At 51.8% G+C, this 12,904-nt stretch overlaps 1 protein-coding gene across 1 annotated transcript in view; it reads left to right on the forward strand.

Moving 5' to 3' along the window:
- The first annotated feature begins 1,953 nt into the window (after window positions 1-1,953).
- Window positions 1,954-12,904, forward strand: part of Cacna1a (calcium voltage-gated channel subunit alpha1 A) — a 328,905-nt gene continuing 317,954 nt past the window's right edge. The window contains exon 1 of the mRNA XM_076571863.1: window positions 1,954-2,303. The gene's annotated coding sequence lies outside the window, so the exon portion shown is untranslated. The remainder of the gene's footprint in view (window positions 2,304-12,904) is intronic.

The raw sequence follows: 12,904 nt of genomic DNA on the forward strand, positions 1-12,904 counted from the left end.
ACCCGACCGATCAGTTAAGGAAGAACTCCTGGGGTTGTTCTCTGGGCTCTAGGAGCACGCACGCACACATGACACACCTCTCTCTCTCTCTCTCTCTCTCTCTCTCTCTCTCTCTCTCTCTCTCTCTCTCTCACACACACACACACACACACACACACACACACGGATTGCTTTGCATCCGTTCACAGAACAGGCTGGCTGCTTCCACGGGGCACAAAGATGGCAGAAATAAAAAAGCTACCTCTGCTTTAGCAACAGCCTCACCCACCTTCTCACTTTCCCGCTGAGTCAGTGCTGGGTCCAGCCATGGAGGGCTCCTTCTCTCGCCCTCAGCTGGATCCCACCAGCCTGAGCTGCACTCTTCTCACACCACAAACCTCCACACCTCTCCAGATAGAAACATTTTTCGTTGTGTGTGTAAGAGTGTGCATACCGTGGTGTGAGTGTGGAGGTCAGAGGTCAACCTCAGGAGACATGTGGAGGTCAGAGGTCAACCTCAGGAGACGCTCCTCTGGAACTATCAGAAAAGCTTCTTCCCTTCCACCACAAGATCTTGGGGATTGAACTCAGGATGTCAGGCTTGGCAGCAAGCTCTTTACCTGGCAAGCCATCTTGAGAGCCCCCAAATAGAAGCAAAGAATACAAAGACCCTGGTGTGGGGTGTTCCGAACGTCTTCAGCGAGCTTCATTTCCTCGTCTGTTTGTCTCTCCCTTCTCTTGTGTGTGGGAGATTTTTTTAAAGATTTATTTTTATTTTTGTTTATATATGTGAGCATGTGCACATAAGCGCAGTGCCCTCAGAGGCCAGAAGAGGGCGTCAGGTCCCCTGGAGTCACAGTCAGTGGAGGTTGTGAATCACCTGACAGGACTGCTGGGAAGTGAGTGCTGGTCCTCTGTGAGAGCAGTGTTTGCTCTTAAATACAGAGATGTGTGTGTGTGTGTGTGTGTGTGTGTGTGTGTGTTGGATGAGGTTAGAGAACATTTTGTGGAATTGAAGGCTGGGGTGGGCCTATTAAATGTTAGTCACAGATCCACCATGTGGGTGCCAGGGGTTGAACTCAAGTTGTCAGGCTTCCAGGCAGGCACCTTTACCCACGGAGGCATCTTGCTGGCCTCAGGCTGTTTCTTGGGGGGTGGGGGGTGGGAAATACACTACCAACTTTAAAAAGAAATGCAGGCATTCATGTGGCAGCGGATGTCTGTGATCCCAGCACTGGGGAGCCTGAGGCAGGATGTAGAGCTCTAAGCTAGCCTGGGCTACATAGCGAGAACCCCTGCCTCAAATATAGGTAAGTAGGATCTGGCAGTGATAGCACACGCCTTTAATCCCAGCACTCAGGAGGCAGAGGTGTATCTCTGTGAGTTTGAGGCCAGCCTGGTCTGCAGAGTGAGTCCCAATACAGCCAGGGCTATTTAGTGAGACCCTGCTTCAATCAATCAATCAGTCAGTCAGTCAGTCAGTCAGTCAGTCAATAAGTAAATCATGGGGTGTACTGGTTGGGGTGTGGTACATCACTTGCTTAGCATTTTCAAAGTCCTGGGTTCCATTCCCTAAAGAAGAAGAGGAAAAGGATCTTTGGTCTAACGAGCTGCAGGCAAGCGCGAACCCTGCAGTCCGTGACCCTGCACCCCAGCGCCCCCTCTCCCCTCTCGGGTCCCGCTGAGGTAATGTCGCACTGAGGAGGTCAAGGCAGAGGAAACTTGTTTCCGGAGCATGGATTAGCAGCTGCACCCTAAATATTGTTTCTCTAAGAGCATGAATAATTTAGGTCGCCATCGGCAAAGGGAATGTGGCTGAATTCTGAGCAGCCTCCTGCCTTCGCGGCTGCCTCTCCAGGAACAGGTAGAACTGGAGTTCCTTGAGCGCCACCCCGGCTCTGCTTCTCAGAGACTCCAACCCCTTAAAGCCCTCCCCTCCTTAGTTCCGCTCGGCACTGAGAAGTCAGGGGACACAGAAAACCAAGAAAAGGCTCTGGGTTTCCCTGCAAGGAGCAATGAGGGAGGTTTGCTCTCAGCTCCTACTTGGAAGGTGCAAGAAGCTTTGCTGCGGATGATCACGGGCTCGGTCTGTCCAGCCTCCTCTCTAGCTTCCGCGGCAAAGCCGCCCCCTCCTTTGCGCCACAGCTGGCGCAGCTGGCCTGTTCCTGCGCAGCTCTCCGCGCCCCACGCCGCTCTTTTACACACCCCAAGGGCTGGTCCATGGGTCCATGTACCATCCACTGACTGGAAGCCTGGGCGCTGACCAGGTGGGACCCTCGGGCCTCCCGGAGGACTGGCCGTGGCACCCACTAGATCCGATGCAGGTGAGCAGGGCTCCGCACAGTGGGGTGCCTGGGGTAGGGCATGGCGTTCGACTAGGAGTTCGGTATTTCTTCTTATTGCAATAGATCTCCAGTCCTCTCTGTGAATAAGTTTTCTTTTGAGTTGATTTCCAAATTATATTTGATTCTCTGGGAAAAAACAAACATTTCTTTCTCTGGAGAGTTTCTCTTAAAGTGTGTGTAAGTGGATAGACTTATTTCCCTCTTTAAAATGTTTTATTTGGGGAGGGGGTTGGGACTCAGGGTCTTGCACATGCTAGGAAAGAGCTCTGTCGTTTAGCCACATCCCCAGCCCCCAAATCCATTTTCTTCTAACTAGCCTCAGCTCAGCCCCTGGCGACCAGTGTCTTTGCTACCTGCTAGGGACACGTGACCGGGCGGTCAGAGTTACTGGTCTAAGTCCAGAAGGCAGCCAGTCCTTTCTCAGTCTTGTGGCTTGCAGGGCGTTCCAGCGGTTGGGGTTTGAGGGTCCCCGGCCCAGGCTCCGCAGCACCATGGGCTCCACATGATCTGCGTGCCCTGGTGGAGCCCGGTCTGGGCTACTTTGGACTTTGGACTAGAACGACTGTAAATGGTGTCTCTCTCCCTCCCTCCTCTCTCTCTCTCTCTCCCTCCCTCCCTCTTTCCCTTCTTCCCTCCCTCCTCTCTGTTTCTGGCCCTCACTCTGTCTCTTTCCCCTCTCTATCCTCTCCTCAGTCTCTCTGTCCCTCTCCTCTCTGTTTTTTCTCTTTGTCGCTCTCCTTTCCGTCTCTGACTCTCTCCTCTCTCTCCTTTTCTTTTTTCACCCGTGAGTCCTTCTCTCCTCTGAGTTTCTCCATGCTGACAGCCTCACACACAGCCCTTGCAGGACCCTGGGCCAGGCCCTGCGGGACTGGAGTGCGCATTCCCCCAGCAATCTCATGTCTGTGGCCGGATGAGGGGTGGGGGGGTGTCCCTGAGACCAGAGCACATGAGCTTGGGGAGCAGAGACGGCCAGAACACGCCTTTTCCCTGCACCCCGCTCCTAACATCTGAATAACCCCTGCCGGCAGCCCCGTCTGGTTGATGGCTTCACATGGCTTCCTTATGTCTCTTGTAGCGTGTTTCTAGGGTAATCTCAGGTCACTTGCAGGTACTTCAGGTGTGCTCAGCTGTGACAGCAGTGTCCCCCCCATTATGTGACCTCAAGCCCCTCCTCTCCTCAACACCCTAACCCCTGCTACAGGGAGACACCCCCCCCCCCCCCCGTGCCTGAATTTATCTCTGTTGATGTCCTATTCCCTCCAAGATTCAAGAACCTGCAGAGGAACATAAAGACGTCACCCTGTGCAGGTCCCACTTTCCCTCCACGTAAGATGGGTTAATTCACAGTCATCTTCTCCCAAAGAGTCCATAATGAGCAGTCCTTGGGGCCAGAGAAAGAGGGTGAATTTGACATTGAAAAAATGATGGAGCCGTGGCCAGCAAAGGACTGTCCTGTGCTGTCTGCGGTCACTTTAGGATCTAACATAGTGTTGAATTATTTAGTTGTTGTTGTTGTTATTATTATTATTATTATTATTATTATTGCTTTTTTACTGAGATAGGGTTTCTGTGTAGCCCAGGCTGGTCTGGAGCTTTCAGCCTCCTGAGTACTAGGATATAGACATGTGTGAGCACTCCTGGTTACTTTTTCTTGCTGTTGTTAGCATATACACTCTGAGGACCCTCAGGAAGGGCCAAGGAGGAAGGTTCTATTCTGGGATCTTTCAATCCAGGCTGTCTTCACAGCATGAGACAGCTTAGAGCTGCAGGCCAGCTCATTCTGACCCCTTGGGCAAGGCCAAGTTCATCTTGATGAGAAAGAGTTGATCTAACCAGTGGGTGGAGCCGACCTCCAGAGTCCCCAGACACCGGCCTAGAAAGGCAGACCTTGGACAGCAGCCCAGGCAGGGAGGTGGCTGGAGTTGGGGGTTGGGGGTTTCTTGAGGATTCTTGGATCCTACCAGCCCAGGGTGAGGACCTCCCCCGATTGCTAAGACCCTGAGTAGTCTCACTGGACTGTGACACCCTGGAGACCTCACAGCCATCCATCTATGCTTCAGGGTCCTTCACTGAGGAGCATCAGGGCAACTGGGAGGCTTGGGATGGGCTCCCCAAGCTCCATAAACACAGGCTGCTCCCAGGAGGATGTGTGGCTTCCTTCCTCTTCTTTCTACGTGGTGCATGAGTGTGCGCAAATGGATGAAGATGCATGTTCACGTGTGTGCCTGTGTATGTGGCGGCCAGAGGCCAGAGTCTTCCTCAGTCACTTTCCACCTTATTTCTTGAGACAAAGCCTCTCACTGAATGGAGCTTGCAGATTCTGCCAGGCTGGCCGGCCTTTGAGTTCTAGGGGTCCAGGTGTCTCTGTCATCCCAGGCTGGGCTGACAGGTGTGTGCCACCATGTCTGACGGCCTTTGTATGAGTCAGTTCCTCATGCTTGCATGGCTTTACCAGATGAAGCCGATCTCCAAAGCCCTCCCTTCCTTCCTTCCTCTGAGCTGTGCTGTACCTGGCTTCATTTCTTCTTAAACTGGTGGCCATACTTAGAATACCCATGAGGTTGTGTGGCCATCACCCTACACAGCCTTGGTAATCTCCCACCACCCCAGACAGGCAGCATAGACCAATTCAGGTCCTTCCAGCTCCCACTGTCTGCCATTGGTCCTGGGAGTCATGTGCGCTGTTTCCATACGTGGAACCTCATAGTGAGTGGTCCTTGTGTCTGGCTCCTCTCTCTTCTGATGAAGTGAGAGGAACCAGACACATGCATTTTTAAAATTTTGGGGGCATTAATTGCACATACAAATGGTTTGTGGTGGCTAGTGGTAGTTTTCAACTTACAATCTACAATCACCTAGGAAAAGAGTCCCAGTCAAGGATTGTCTGGATTGTGTCCGCCTGTGAGCATGTTTGTGGGGGGCAGTCTTGATTACATTAGTTGATGTGTGAAGACCCATCCCATTGTGGGTGGCACTATTCCCAAGCAGGGAATCTTGGACTGTATATGCTTAGAGTGAGGGCTGAGCATGAGTGGGCATTTTAATTCTCTCTGGACTGTGGATGTGACTGCTTCAAGCTCCTGCCTTGATTTCCCTACTGTGCTGAGCTGGTCCTAAACTGTGAGCTAGAAATAGACCCTTTCTCCCCTGTGCTTGTGCCATAGCAACAGAAATGAAGGCAGAACAAGCTTGGGAGACCCTCCCACCCACCTCCCACCCACCTCCCACCCACCTCCCAGCTCGCGTTTATTTCTCCCTCTTTTCCAGTGACTGGCCTTCCCTACACAGACCAAGGCGGACGTTAGAAACAGAACCATGGGCTGGCTCAGGCACAGAGGCTCATGCCTGCTATCTTTGCACTTAGGAAAAGGAGGCAGGAGGATTAGGAGTTGAATCTATAAGCCTTAGCTACAAGGCCAGCCTGGGATACATGAGATCCCGCCTCAACAAAACAACAACAAAAAAGAAGGGGTGACTGTATTACGCAGACTCCTAATTCTCCAGGGACCACTTGTGTGTTCATATTCACATACACGTGTGTGTGTGTGTGTAAGCCAGTGATCAGACGCAGCTTTTCTTCAGAAACCAAAGCTTTTAAAAACCCTTGTTTCTTGAAAAAGTATTTTAAATTTATTCTTTGACAATTTTTTGCATGTATACCACATATCTTTTAATTTTTATCTTTATCTTGTATGTCCTGTGCACAAGCACTCATGTGCAAGTGCCACCAGTGCTGCGGAGGTCAGAGGACAACGTACGGGAGTCTGTGGGTTTGGGGATGGAGTTCAAGACGTCAGCCTTTAACCGCTGAGGCATCTCACCAGCCCTGTATACTCTATCTTGATCATATCCACACGCACTTCTCCCTCTCTTTCTTCTACTACGTGCCTCTCACAGAGTGAGCAGGGTGTGGTGGCGCACACCCTCAGTACCAGCCCTCAGGAGACAGAGGCAGGCAGATCTGTGTAGGTTCAAGGCCAGCCTGGGCTACAGAGTGAATTCCAGACCAGCCAGGGCTGCATGGTAAGACCTTGTCTTGAACAAAACAATTAAAAAACCCTCACAGAGTCCGATTATTGCTGCCTACATGTGTGTAAGTGTAGACCATGCACTGGAGCATGGCTTCCTACCCAGGGTCACACCCCAGAAGAAAGCCGACTCTTGTCCCAGCAGCCCTTAACTGCCAACAGTTCTTCAGCTGGGGGAGGGCTCAGGAGCCCTCTCCAGCCACCTTGATGTTCAAGGCTGGGCCTTTCATGGGTTGGAGTGTGGTGGCTGGCTGACCTCCTGTCTCTGCTTCCCAGTTCCCTGGCTACAGGTGCTGCGTCCACACCCATTTTCCTTCCTTCCTTCCTTCCTTCCTTCCTTCCTTCCTTCCTTCCTTCCTTCCTTCCTTCCTTCCTTCCTTTCTTCCTTCCTTCCTCCCCTCCTCCCCTCCTTCCTTTCTCTATTCCCCTCTCTCCCTCCCCTGCCTCTCTCTCTCTTCATTTTCAAAATATATATTTTCTCTTTCTTTTTTTTTTTTTTGGTTTTTTGAGACAGGGTTTCTCTGTGTAGCTTTGCGCTTTTCCTGGAACTCACTTGGTAGCCCAGGCTGGCCTCGAACTCACAGAGATCCGCCTGGCTCTGCCTCCCGAGTGCTGGGATTAAAGGCGTGCGCCACCACCGCCCGGCTCTCTTTTTTTTTTTTCAAGGCAGGGTTTTTCTGTGTACCCTGGCTGTCTTGGAACTCACTCTGTAGACCAGGCTGGCCTCGAACTCACAGAGATCTGTCTGCCTCTGCCTCCCAAGTGCTGGGATTAAAGGCAGGAGCCACCACCACCCGGCAGGATTTATAATTTTATGTGGATGAGTGTTCTGCCTGAATTCACATCTGTGCATCCCATGCATGCTTGGTGCCCACAAAGGCCAGGAGAGGGCAATGGGTCCCCTGGAACTTGAGTTACAGATGGTTGTGAGCCACAGTGGGTGCTGGAAATCAAACCTGAGTTCTCTGTAGCATCCAAGATTCTATTTTATTTCTTTTAATTGTGTGTGTGCATGTGTGTGTGTGTGTGTGTGCATGTGTGTGTGTGCATGTGTGTGTGTGCATGTGTGTGTGCATGTGTGTGTGTGTGTGTGTGCATGTGTGTGTGTGCATGTGTGTGTGTGTGTGTGTGCATGTGTGTGTGTGTGTGTGTGTGTCAGGGTGAGTGTTGTGCACATGAGCACAGTGCCTGAGGAAGGCATCGGATCCCCTGGAGCTGAAGCAACAGGTGGTTGTGAGCTGCTGGATGTGGGTGCTGGGAACCAAACTCAGGTCCTCGGCAAGAGCAGTCTGTACCCTTAACCACTGAGCCGTCTTTCTGGCCCTCTCACCTAACTTTTCACGGGGCTCTGGGTTTTGAACCCAGGCCTTCTTGTTTGCAGAACAAATGCTTTATTGACAGAGTTATCTCTTCAAGCTTTGTTCAGGCCCAGACTGTTTGTTTAAAGTGAGCCCAACTTTTGAGAGAAAACAAGAGGAGGTAAAGTACTGGGGCTCTAGTAGCCCTGCAAGTGTGTGCCCGTAATGATCGACTTCCTCTCACTAAGGCCCGCCCCTCTAAATAGCCCTTGTCAATAGGTTACCCACTGATGATGTCATAGCCTCACAGAGCCAGGCCCAGCTCTGCTCACAGCTCACTGGGGACCAATCCTGCAACACGTGATCTTGGAGATGACTCAGATCCAGACCATAGCAGCAGTCATTAAATACTTGTTCAAGACTGGGCACTGTGATGCATGCCGTTTATTCACTTGGGAGGCAGAGACTGTGAATTTAAGGCCAGCTTGGTCTACATACTGAGACTCTATCTCAAAGACTCAAAAGTATTTGTTCAACAAAGGAGCCACCGGTCATTGTGACCACCCTAACAAATCAACAAGTTGACTGATTGATGCCTCGGTGGCACACAGAGATGCCATGCTGTCAAAGGGACAGGAAGAGTGAGGAGGCTGGCAAACATCTGCCGGTGCCCAGCACCGAGGAATCAAATGCACACACCCAGCGGTGTGCTATCAGCAGAAGCACCCTGCACCGCTGCCCAGGGTGACTGACTGCAGCTTCCTGGAGGTGCAGGAGGAAATGTCTGACTCTGTAGCCCAGGCTGGCATCCTGCTTCAGCCTGGTGTTGGGCTTATAGGTGTGAGCCACTGTGCCTGGCTTGTGACACACATGAGTGTGTCTAAGGAGGCCAGATGCCAGCCTTGGATGTCATCTCCGAGACAGCATCACCTGGTTTTGTGGGACAGTCTGTCACTGAAACCAGGGCTCCCCCACCCTCAGTGGCCAGTGACCCTCAGGTGTCCTCCTGCCTCCATGTCACCGACTCTGGGGTGTTGTAAATGTGTGCCACCATGCCCGGCTTTTCCGTGGGTGCTGGGCATGGAACTCAAGTTCTAGTAGCCACCTGGCAGGTACATACTTACTGGGCTATCTCCTCACACCTCAAATGCAATAAAAAATACATTGTTCCTTTATTGTGTGTGTGTGTGTGTGTGTGTGTGTGTGTGTGTGTGTTGTGCATGCACATGTGCATGCCTGGTCATGTCTTGGCATGTGAAGGTGCAGGTATACACAGGTCTGGATGCACGTGGAGGCCCTCAGTTGCTCACTTCCTTGCTGAAGTCTCATTTCTCACTGGGCCTGGAATTCACTGCTCAGCTCCTCTCCTTGCCCGCTTGCTCTCTGTCTCCCTATTCCACCTCCCAGGGCTGGGGCTGCAGGCTGCCGCCACATCCACACAGCTTTCATGTTGGGTTGAGGGGATCCACTACATCCACACGGCTTTTACGTGCGTTGTGGGGATCTGAACTCTGGTCTTTGTGCCTGTGCAGCAAGTACTTTTGAGCCTCGGATGCAATTTTTAAGTGTTTTTAAACCACTTGGTTGAACGCTCTGGTGCAGAATCCAAGGATGCCAAGGGGAATGTGTTTCACCCTTACGTGTGACTCTATGTAATATTGCTGTCTCTACTTTATGGATAAGAAAACAGGCTCAGAGAGGTGCAATTATTCCCCAAAGTCACGCGGCAGGCAGTGGCAGACCTTGGCAAGGAGCCCAGGCACATTGGTTCTGGGGACGAGAGCTTCCATCTGCTTCGCCCACCCTTGGCTGAGGCTATCTCAGCCATGTGTTTCTTCACTGCCTCTGACCTGTGTCCCATGGCTGGACCTGGGCTCTGAGCTTAGATGGGGCACAGAAAGGGGAGATGCCGAGAACCATCCACCCACGCATAGGCAGGCGGTGTGTGTGTGTGTGTGTGTGTGTGTGTGTGGTCAGCGTCTTCGGAAGCCTGAGGAGCAGAAGCAGGTCTGGAGCTGGATGCAGGGGTGGAGAGGGAAAGGACATTCAGGGAAGTGAAGGTTGGTTTGTGCCAAGCAGGAGAACGAGGAGGTAGCACCAGCCCAGCCTACAGCAGGTGCTCAGCGTGTGTGGCTGCTGGGTGGAGGAGAGGAGAGGAGAGCAGAGCTGGGCAAGACACCGGGACTCAGGGGTCATAGGCAGCATGGCCACTAGGCCAGTCTGGGGTCTCCCTCACTCTTTCCTGCAGTCCATGCCAGTGTCCTGGGGCCACCAATATGTGCACCTGTCTTAGGCACACTGTGATCGCACCATCGGCTGAGGACAGGGACACAGGTGGAAAGTACACCAGGTGTGACTAGGCTTCTCCTCACTGCGGCACACACTTTGGCTGATGCCCACCTGCTGGCCTCAGCCTGGCGTTCCACCTCTGCCATCTGGTCTGGCGGTTTGTTTAGCTCTGTCCTCATGGGACTTTTGCCTCAAGCCACAAGAGCTCTCATTAACCCCAATTTGATTTGATTTTTCCCCTTCCACCTTGCTTTATGCTTGTCTGAAGGAGGGTTCTACAGTGCCCAAGATGGAGCAGCTATGCAGACAAGAGGACTTAAGTCAAATCCCCAGCACCCACATCCAAAGCCAGCTGTGTCTGTGCCTATAGCGCTCTGGAGGGGCAGAGACTCTGGGATGGGTGGGGCTTGCTGCCGCCAGCCTAGTTTCATGTTTAGTGAGAGACTCTGTCTCAAGGGAATGAGGAAGAATTAAACAGCAGATTACCCCAGGTCCTTCTCTAGCTTCTGTATGTACGTGCACACACACACACACACACACACACACACACACACACACACACACACACGAGGATTTACTGGACTGGCCTACAGCCTGTGGTCTAGGTAGGTCAACAATGTTTGTCTCACAATGGGAAGGCTGAGAATCCAGGATTTGTTCAGTCCACAAGGCTGGATGTCTCAGCAGTAGCTAGAGTTTTCCTGCCTTGCCCACAGTCAGGACAAATCTCTGTCACCCGCCAGTCCCACAGCCGCTCAGACCCAACCGAGTAAACACAGAGACTTATATTGCTTACAAACTGTATGGCTGTGGTAGGCTTTTTGCTTACTGTTCTTATAGCTTAAATTAATCCATTTCCATAAATCTATACCTTGCCACGTGGCTTACTGGCATCTTCACATGCGGCTTGTCATGGTGGCGGCTGGCAGTGTCTCCTCCTGCCTTCCTGTTCTTTCTTTTCTCCTCTCTGTTAGTCCCACCTATCCTTCCTGCCTAGCCACTGGCCAATCAGTGTTTTATTTATTGACCAATCAGAGCAACACATTTGCCATAAAGAACATCCCACAGCACCTAACCTGGGGCTAAAGTCCTCCAAGATTCCTGGAGGGCTGCTGGTCTTCAGTCTACACTGGAAGCCTGAAGCAGTTTGTTCTAACACTGCAGAAAGAACTCCTCGGCAACAAGACAGATGAACTTGCCAGCAGGAGTGAGGGCAAGCAGGCAAAAGGCAAAAGCTTCCTTCTCCCAAGTCCTTGCAGGTAAAGCTGCCACTAGAAAGTGGGGTCCAGCTTTAGGGTGGGTCTTCCCACGTCACATGATCCAACTAAGAAAACCCCTCACAGGCCTGCCTGCTGGGGTTTGATCCCCATGTGGTCAACATGACAACCAAGATCAGCCATCACACATGTTCTCGGAGAACCCCATACTCCCTCCTCAGAAACCCCAGTCTGTGACGCCCCAGCACCATCTATAAACTGGCGTGAAACCTTGGCTTGCAGTCAAGGTTTGTCTGCAGACGGCTTAGGACACCCAGCACTTGTCACACTGTGTCATCTGGAGAAGAAGGGCAGGTGACAAGTCTGCCCCTGGTCTGCACAGAACCATTTCCCCAAATGACCTGAGACGGACTGAACCTGTGGACACTGCGAACCCACTGCCGTGTATCAGGGTGTCGCTCTGCAAAACTCGGTTGTTGGAGCTCTAATTCACAATCGGATGGTGTAAGACAATGCTTCAGAGAACCTTAAATTGTGCACTCTTTGAAATAGCAATTTTCCTGCCGGGCGGTGGTGGCGCACGCCTTTAATCCCAGCACTCGGGAGGCAGAGCCAGGCGGATCTCTGTGAGTTCGAGGCCAGCCTGGGCTACCAAGTGAGCTCCAGGAAAGGCGCAAAGCTACACAGAGAAACCCTGTCTCAAAAAACCAAAAAAAAAAAAAAAAAAGAAATAGCAATTTTCCTCCAGGAATTCATGCTACAGCAGGTGGCAGCTCTCTGTATGGGACACTGGATGCAACATTTGGACAACAGAAAAAAAATATCCAAAAGACTGGCTGTTCACAGTGGAGAGTGCTGTGGTACCACCTGCTCAGGAGGCTGAGTCAGGTGGGTGGCTTCAGCCCACAAGTTCAAAGCCAGCCTAGAAAACATAGCTGGATCCCATTTCTAACATGGAGGTGGGGAATGGGGAGGAGAGGGCGAGACAGAGAGAGAGAGAGAGAGAGAGAGAGAGAGAGAGAGAGAGAGAGAGAGAGAGAGAGAGCAATTAGGGACAGAAAGAGAAGAAACGAAGGGACTTGACCTGGAGGAAATGAAGAAAAGACAAATACAGGGACCCACAGAAAAGTGAGGACCAAGTAGACTGGACTCTGTGATGGAGGAGCTTCAGCACCCCAGAACACAGCATGTTTGTTATATACAGTTCAACAGGAAGGAAGGGTTTATGATATACAGCTGGACAGGAGCCAAGGTCATTACATTATGCACAGACATACAAGGAGGCGGGATTATTACATGCAGCGGGATGAAGGAGACAGGTTTAGCTCGTTTCTGTAGGAACAGTCGCAGGCTGCCAGCATCTAGGGGGAGAAAGCTATGGTGGACATTTTCTGTACACACTGTCCACATTCTCACTCAGACGCGAGGAGGGTTTTGCCATCCCTCTGACTTTGCCCGGGGAAGGCTTTGCATTCCCCCATGCATCTGAGACATTGGAGTCCTTAGCATGGCTGTGCCCATGTTAATAGCACACATTCACTCAGGACTTCATTCACTCGGGGTTCCTCCGCTCCCCACAGAGGACGAGAGAGGAAGTAGGGAAAAGAGACAGCAGGAAGAAGAGGAGAGAGGAGGAAGAGAGAGTGGGGAGAGGGAGAGGAACAGGAATGGGGGGCTGAGAGTGGAACAAAGAGAAGAAGATTCAACAGTGCAGGTCATCTGCGACCCAGCAGCGAGCAACTGAATCC

This window comes from Peromyscus maniculatus, chromosome 5 (genome assembly GCF_049852395.1).
Source record: "Peromyscus maniculatus bairdii isolate BWxNUB_F1_BW_parent chromosome 5, HU_Pman_BW_mat_3.1, whole genome shotgun sequence".
Taxonomy (NCBI): domain Eukaryota; kingdom Metazoa; phylum Chordata; class Mammalia; order Rodentia; family Cricetidae; genus Peromyscus; species Peromyscus maniculatus.